Source organism: Canis lupus, chromosome 16 (assembly GCF_048164855.1).
Source record: "Canis lupus baileyi chromosome 16, mCanLup2.hap1, whole genome shotgun sequence".
Classification (NCBI taxonomy): domain Eukaryota; kingdom Metazoa; phylum Chordata; class Mammalia; order Carnivora; family Canidae; genus Canis; species Canis lupus.
The window spans coordinates 58,238,786-58,246,901 of record NC_132853.1 but is presented as its reverse complement, the minus strand read 5'-3'; positions in this window follow the sequence as shown (position 1 = coordinate 58,246,901).

Here is an 8,116-nt window from a genome sequence, read left to right as displayed (position 1 = left end):
TCCTCCCTGAGGTTACTTTGTGTGCAAGGGTCTCTCTCAGCCCTGGGGCTGTTAGCAAATTCAAGGAGGGGGAGGCAGGCCGGCCCATCTTCTCCCTCCAGCAATGGCCCTCCCTCTCCTTCTGAGGAGCCCACTTTGGTTCCTGAATAAGTGGCTTATGTACCAGGACAGGATGAAGCCAGCCTTGGGGCCCCCGCCTGCCTTTGCCTCCATTCCTCTACTTGGTCACTACCCAGCCTCACCAGCTGGCCTTTTCTCGATCCCCCCTCCCCCAAATACACACACACACACACACACACACACACACACACACACACACGTGTACAGCCACCTGAGGATCTTTGCTTAGTTGTTCCGTTGGCTCACAGCATATCCCCAGCTCCTCTCGTCCTTCTGAGCACCGTGCTTCCCCTAGAAACACGCCCCGGCCCCATTTATCCTGCCTATCACATACTGTGATCTAATCTTTTTTTTTTTTTAATTTATTTATGATAGTCACACAGAGAGAGAGAGAGAGAGAGAGAGGCAGAGACATAGGCAGAGGGAGAAGCAGGCTCCATGCCCCGGGAGCCCGACGTGGGATTCGATCCCGGGTCTCCAGGATCGGGCCCTGGACCAAAGGCAGGCGCTAAACTGCTGCGCCACCCAGGGATCCCACTGTGATCTAATCTTATTTACTGGTTTATTGTTTTTTGTGTGTGTGTTTACTGAAGTACAGTTGACACACAATGTTACATTCATGTCAGGTGTACAACACAGTGATTCAGCCTCTCCCCACAAGTGAGCTACCACCCAGCACCATACCACACGATTACAATACCATCCGCTCTGCACCCGGTGATTCCTTCCACCCCAGGACTAACCTCTCTCATAGCTGGAAGCCTGGACCTCCCATTCCCCTTCACCCTTGTTGCCCATCTCCCCACTCCCTGTTCCCCATGCCCCAGAATGGGAGCCCACAGCGCCCTGTGTGCTCTGAGCACCCTAAGCAGGACGCCCCGCCAACAGAAGCTGGCTCTGCTCACTCCGGTTTAATGAAGGCCCGTGTGGCAGGAGGAGGCGAGCTCAGGAGCTTCCTGGCTGTGAGTCTGTGCTTTTCCACCGACGGTGGTGGGAGAAACAGTGACTTGCCCTCCTGAGAACTTATTGACCTGCTGCCACAGATCAGTTTGCTAACCTGGCCGCCCAGGCCTACCTTTGGGGGCTGGTTTACCTGAGCCTGCCATCTGCCTTCAGGCCACCAGCACTTTTCCTGCCTTCATTTTCCCTGAGATACATTCTCCTGATTTAGCTGTTACTTTGATCTTTCCTCATTCCCGATGCCCTTTCCTTCCAAACTAAGACCTAACCCCAACCCTCCCTGGCATAAGGCAGGTGCTGTTCCCCCAGAGCAGGGGCTGGCAAACATTTCCTTCATGGGATCCACTAGTAAACACTTGACACTTTGGGAGCCAGGTGGCCTCGGTGACAACTACCCAATCTGGTACAAAAGCAGCCACAATCAATGCCAATGAGCACAGCTGTATTTCCAATGAAATTTTATTTACAAACAGTCTGTCAGCCTGTGTGCCATGATTTGCCAACAAAAGACATTCAGATGATACCTTTTCCCGTGGCCATAGCCGGGTACCAGGCAGGAGCCCTGCCAGGCTCCTTCTTGCACCAGGGACCTGAGGGGGCTGGGGCTGCGGGGAGGCCCAGAGAAGCTGAAGGTTGTGGAAAACAAATTTGCCAAACTCTGAAGCTCAAAACAGCCACCTCTGGGGTAGGGGTGGGGAGCTGGTCAAGGTTCTCGGATTTATCATTTAAACTTCTCAGTGTCGAAAATCTTGTCATCTGCAAAACAAAACACCTATTGCTCAATGGTGCTCCATGCCTCCCTGCCGCTAAGAGGCCAGGGATAATCTGGCAATCCATCAACAAGAAGCCAGGGCCCAAATTTCTGGAAATGCCTCCTGGGCAGAGCATGCTGGTTTGTTTCTCTGTCGCTGGTGAGGGATAAATGTAGCTCTCAGTTTCAGGGGAATCTCAGCCTCTTGTGGCGTGGCAGGCAGCCAGCGCCACCCCAGCGAGGAGCTGCATGCCTCCTCCTGATGCAGCAGTCCTGCGAGGCGGGAAACACTGAGGCCCATGGCCAGTTCTGTCCCAGGGAATCCCGGGCTCCCTGGGTCCTGCCTGGGAGAGCTGCTGGGGGCTCCTTGGAGGAAGCCCACCCTGCCATTGCCGTGCCCTGGTTCTCCCTGCCTGACCCCCAGGGCGAACTGAAACAAGAGGTTAAGTGTGCCCTGGGCCTTGCATGCAAAGCCCTCTCAGGATAGGTCTTACTTGATGAGATGAGGCCAAATCAGACCAGGCCCAAGCAGGTGGGACTCCCAGGACGGGGTGTGATTTATTTCCAGTGTTTGGAATTTAGGAAAGAGACTCAAAGTAAATCCCCTGACGTCAATCACCCTTTTTGCCCTTTAGCCTAGAGGGAGGAAGTGGGCAGACAGAGGCCAGGTGAGGTTGCTGCCTCCATGCCTGGGGCTCCTGGCAGGGAGGGGAGGCCAGTCCTGGGGGTGGCCCTGTGCTGAGCCGGAGAGACCTCGTCCCACCTAAATGGCCAGTGGAGACCCTCCAGGATATAGTCCCAATGATGCCAGGTCATCCAGTTTTTCCAAAGAAAGTCCCAAATTCAGACGTGAACGTGAAATTTCTGATTTGAAAAAAAAAATTATTTTTTTAATTCCATGCAATCCAACCATTGCACCTGTAGGTCGTGTTCAGCGTATACTTCACCACTTCCCACGTGTCTATTGGTCTATTTAAAAAGGTCCCAGGCGCCCTGGGAAGACAAGTAGATCACAGTTCATCTGTTTGTACCTGTTGATTGTACTGCCTCTTCATAAAATGCATTTTAAGTTTCAAAGTTCCAAAAATCAAGGAATCCCTGGGTGGCGCAGTGGTTTGGCGCCTGCCTTTGGCCCAGGGCGTGATCCTGGAGACCCGGGATCAAATCCCACGTCGGGCTCCCGGTGCATGGAGCCTGCTTCTCCCTCTGCCTCTCTGTGTGTGTGTGTGTGTGTGTGTGTGACTATCATAAATAAATTAAAAAAAAAAAAAAAAAGTTCCAAAAACCAGAGAACGTACCTGACCTATCTCATTCAGAGTGAATGGTTGAAGGGAGTGTGATATTCTCACCTTGTCAGCTTGTAGCTGCTTCAGGTGGAGCCTGGAAATAGGGAGCTAAGGCCTTTAGTAGGTGGGAGAGAGGGGCAGGAGGGAGCAGAGAAGATGCTCGGCGGCAGACACCTCGGCACTGGTGGTGTGCTGGTCCCAGGCTCTGCTTACTCCTGGCACCTACAAGCTGGGAAACTTTGGGAGGTCAGGTGACCCCTCCAGACCTCAGCTTCCCATCAGCCTGCGTGTGTCACATCCTCAGGGATTCCCCTCAGCCGTCCCCCCAGTAGATTCGGTCTCCCCGTAATATGCTCACACAGAGACCCCCCCTCAGGACTTTTCCTTTATAGTACTTAGTGCAGTCAAAATTAATCAATCATGACATCAATTGTGGGAGAATCTTGTCCTTCTGGAAAGAATCTGAGCTTCGTGAGGACCCAAACCGATACATTCTAGGTACCCTGCTTAATTTCTGACACATAGTAGGTTCTCGATCATTATCTCTTAAAGGAATGAATGTATGAATGAATGAGTGTGTGGTTTTGTAAAATAAGTCTTGCAAGAGCGAGAAGTGACTCGGGGTAGGTTCACCAGCTCCAGAAATCTGGACTGCCACTAGCATTTTGTTTGCAAATGTAGGGCGCTTATGGAATTCTGGGGAGGAGACAATACATGTCTGAACTACACAGTGAGGCCAGATGAGTGCAGCATGAACAGAGAAGTGGGAAGGCAGGACATGGGAGACCCACCTCCATGTCACACTTAGGACCTCACCTCTGTTCCTTTTAAAAATCTTTTTTTTTCTTTTTTTTTTAATTTTTTTATTTATTTATGATAGTCACAGAGAGAGAGAGAGGCAGAGACACAGGCAGAGGGAGAAGCAGGCTCCATGCACCGGGAGCCGGACGTGGGATTTGATTCCGGGTCTCCAGGATCGCGCCCTGGGCCAAAGGCAGACGCCAAACTGCTGCGCCACCCAGGGATCCCTCACCTCTGTCCCTGATAGAGACCCCACCTTCTACTCCCTCTCACTCCTTCTTCTTCTTTTTTTTTTTTTTTGTTTTTTGTTTTTGTTTTTGTTTTTGCCTCTCACACCTTCTTATACACCCCTTGCCACTGTGGCTGGTTCCAGACCTTGGGAGCCAGAGAGAGGGTGCATGTTTCCCCTTTGAACTTGCCCAAGAATCGGTGCCTGACAAAGTGATTGCCAGTGTGTGCTTCACAATGTAGCGGAGCCAAGGACCTTCCCAATGGTGTCACACCCCGGAATGGGGCATTCAGGAGGTCCCCATGGCGATCTCACCACTGCAGGAAGCTTACTGTAGGCTGTGTGGGGAGGGGGTCAGTGCAGATGCTACACACACACACACACACACACAGGAAGGTGAGCAACATCTGACCCAAGAACCCCATGGGTCAGGGGCTCCCAGCTGCCTGGCTCCAGGGACCAGCCATCTGGTTTACGGTAGGCAAGCTCTTGCACCCAGTTGTCCTCCAGCAGCCCTCCGGTATCCGGGGCCCAGGGCAACAGCTCCGGGGAGCCAGCCTCACTCCTCATCCCCCTTGCCAGGCTCTCCTTCTCCTGGGCACTGCCACTTTAGCTCTGGGCGCTGGGCCAGGCCTCACTTGCATTGCAGCCTAGATAGACGGTTCACCAATGCCTCTTCCCAGAACTGCCCGCTGCCCTGGTGTCTGTTCCTGAGTGCGGGCGCGGGCACAGCAGCTGCTTCAGGGCGAATGGAGACTATTCCCATCCCAGTCCCGGACAGAGCAGGGTTTGTTGGTTTGGGGTCAGGAGAGACAGTTGGCTGGAAGCTAACTGCCCCATTCTCTACCCCCAACCCAGAACTTGGAACAGATGTGGATTTCTCGTAGAGCAGTGGGAAGAAACTTCCCTCCCCCCAAGATGAGCCCCACACACTTCACACCCTCTGAGCCCTCCTAAAGTCTCCCCCACTCCCCCACCGCCCTCCCACCGCCCCTCTGTGGGTGGAAGAATGGGCCCCTGAGGGCAGGGGTTGGAGCTCTGGTCCAGCCCAAGCCCCAGAGGGAACAAGGAATCTGAAAAGGCAGGGTGGGTGAGTGGGTGGGTGGGTTGGTGAAGTGTTTTCCTTCCCCTCCCTCGGCACTTTTTCTGGGAAATGCCAGAGGCCAGCTGGGCCTGGAATGTCAGGCTTGAAAGAACTCCTCCGCTGCTCCAGACTTCAGAGCCACAAACCTTTTCATTAGCTCCATGGCCCCTCCCAGCAGGAGCAAATGCCACAAGCCATTGTCCTGGCTTCCCTGGCCCGCCTTTGGGGATTGTCAAAAGCAGCAAGGAGAGATCAGGGTCCACCTGTGGGGAGATCCCTCCCACCTTTCCCCCAGCCCTGGTAGGTCATGTCTGCCACAGCCCTGCAGCCAGCAAGGCTTCCCGCACACAGATGGGGCCTCCTCGGAGAGGGAATAAGATGGATAGCCCAGTGAAGCCAGGCCCCGGAGGAGCCACACTGGGGCAGCAGGGGACTCAGCTTCCAAGAGAGGTCTGCTGAGACACAGGCCCCCTGCATCCTCTTCAAATTAGCTGAAAAAAATGGAAGGGGGGGGGCGGGGCAAGAGAGGAGAGGCCTCACTGTCTCCTAGCACTAGACTAGAAGCTGCAGAGGGAAGGAACCAGATTCTTTCTCCCACCACCGTATCCCCAGGTCTGGTCAACCAACCGGCAAGTAGTAGGAGCTCAATCATTGCGGAATAAGCAAGACAAAACCACGGGCCAGGCAAACCTAGGCTGCCTTCTTGTGCCATAGGAAGCCCACCAGTCTTAAAGAAAGAGAGAGGCCGAGGGCCTGGTATTGAGCAACTCTGTGGTCTGAGGCCAGTCTCCTAACCCATCTGGGTGCAAATGAGGCCTCTGAACAATGGCAACCTTACAGCCCACCCCCAGGCTGGCCAGGAGACAAGAAGAGCATCTATGTGAGTTTGGGACCTTGTGTTCACCAGGCCAGGCCATAGCTTCCCATGACCACCCCACAGGCGCCAGGGTTCCCATCTAGGAGGTTTGGGGAAGAGCTCATCATCTGTCACTCAGCATGAGTAAGTGGAGCCCCACAGGCAGCTGAAACCACTGTGTACTTCCCCTCTCTCATGAATGAATCTGTATTATCTTTATGACCAAGCACCTTTGCCTGGAAATGGGATCTGACTTCATAGAAATTCTGCAGAGGGAGAGATTAGAAAGCTGGAGTCTCCTAAATCCCACAGCCAGGAAGATAGCGGGTGGGGCAGAGGGGCCAGACCCAGATGGGCTTTTCTCCCCAGAGCCCCCAGCAGGCGGGGAGGGTGAGAGTGGTAACACCCTAGGTCTGCTTGGCTTTGGGCATCTCTCTTGCCTGGAAGAGGGGCCCCCCAGGGTGTGCCCTGTACTGGCCCAGTGCCTCCTTTCCCACTTTTCCAGTAAAGTTGGGTCCTAGCTCCATCTATCTCCGGATTAGCAGGCTTAATAATCTGCACCAAAGGCATATGGGGCTTCCATACCCTCTATTCCATCTACAGATGCCCCCGGGGTCCTGAAGGCAGAAACGAAAATCTACTCTAGAAATAAGCAGTCAGTGGGATCTAAAAATAATGGAAAACAGAAGTCAAAACAATCTCTTATTTAAAGATTCGTTGAGCGGCACCTGGGTGGCTCAGTCGGTTAAGGGACAGACTCTTGGTTTTGGTTCAGGTCATGATCTCATGAGCTCCATGCTCAGCAGGGAGTCTGCTTGAGACTCTCCCTCTTGCTCTGCCTCTCTCCACTCCAAATAATAAATAAACAAATCTGTAAAAAAAAAAAAAAAAAAAATTCACTGAGCACTTTCTACGTACCAGTTTTGAAAAAAAAAAAAAAAAAAAAAGCAAACACAGTCTGTTTCCTCAAGGTTCTCACCAGACAGGTAGTCAGGACATGTTGGTCAACATGGAAAGTGCTCCCCTAGAAGTTTAGACCGAGCCTCTGCCAAGTCTTAAAGGACAAGTAGAAACCAGCCAAGGTGTGGAAGGCAGTTGCACCCGGAAGGAAGTGAACATGCAAAGACCCAGGCCTGGGGAATGTTCTGGAGACGGCCTGGGGTCAGTGGGGTGGTGGTCACTGATGAGGCTGTGAGGAACACAGCCTCACTGAGAAGTTTGGATCAACCCAAAGGCACTGGAAACCTGGAGATACTCGAAAGCCAAAGGGAAACTTGGTAGTTGGCTGAACTGCTTGAAGACAAGCAGCTCCGTGGAATGCATCTTACATAGGAGGTACCCCCGCTCCAACCCAGAAAGCCGTTCTTGGCCACACCCACATCCTCATGGCCCGGGCTGTGATGCCTCCTCTCTCCAGACACCTCGGTGCTTTCAAAAGAATTGTAGCCAACGTGCACCGAGCACTGAGTGTGTTCAAGGTACCATCCTAAGCATTTGCATGCATTAGCTCATTTAGTCCTTAGAACAACCAGATGGGCTAGGTACTATTATTATCAGCCCATTTTACAAATAAGGAAACTGAGGCACAGCCGGGGCAGCAAGCTGCCCGAAATCCTACAGCTACTGGCTGGTGGAGCCTAGACAGCAGTTCAGTCTCCAGTCAGTGGGCAAGGAAGCCCCAGCCCTGCCCCCGCAAGCCTGGCTTTCTCCAGCCCAGACAGCCCCTTTCAGGGCAGCGGAGCACTCGGGCTGATGCTGCCCACCCCCCCCCCCCCCGCCCCTACCCCCGTACTCTGGGGCACTCTCCTGGCAGACAGGCAGACATACCACCTTTGCTGCAGGTCCTCTTTATGACCAAGCCCCACCCAGGCTCCTTTGGGGACCATGCGATTGTCTCCCAGGTAGGAGTTTCTCCGACTAGGAATTTGCCAGAGTTCCAAGGCTGTTCCTCCTCCTCATCTCCTCCCACCTTTAACAACCCCCCACCCCCAAGCCAGCTTCCACAGTGTCCTAGGGTCGTCATCAGGAT